We start from the raw sequence: 439 nt of genomic DNA, 5'->3' as shown, positions 1-439 counted from the left end.
TGAGGGAGGCTCCGTGGGCGTGGGACCCTCCCGGCCAGGTGTGGGATATATTCTCCTGGTGTGCCTGTTTGCTTAAACCCCAGTAGTGGGGGGGGAGTTACCCGATTTTCCAGGTGTTGTGTGTCTCAGTTTCCCTGGCTAGGAAAAGGGATTCCCTTCCCCCTTGCGCTTCCCAGGTGAGGCGATGCCAGCTGCAGCAGCTGACCAGCACCGATTGTCCGGCACTCCCCAGTGAGATGACCCCAGTACCTCAGTTGAAAATGCAGAAATCAGCGGTCTTCTGTGTCGCTCGCACTGGGAGTTGGAGACTGGAGCTGTTCCTATTCGGCCATCTTGCTCCACCCCTCTTCTTTTCTAATATATGAGTTATATGTGCTATAAATTCTCCTCTAACCACTGCTTCACTGCATTCCACAAAATTTAATAAATTATATTTCAC

This window comes from Rhinopithecus bieti, unplaced genomic scaffold (genome assembly GCF_001698545.2).
Source record: "Rhinopithecus bieti isolate Rb0 unplaced genomic scaffold, ASM169854v2 scaffold_2431, whole genome shotgun sequence".
NCBI classification, from domain to species: Eukaryota; Metazoa; Chordata; class Mammalia; order Primates; family Cercopithecidae; genus Rhinopithecus; species Rhinopithecus bieti.
This window is presented reverse-complemented; position numbering follows the sequence as displayed.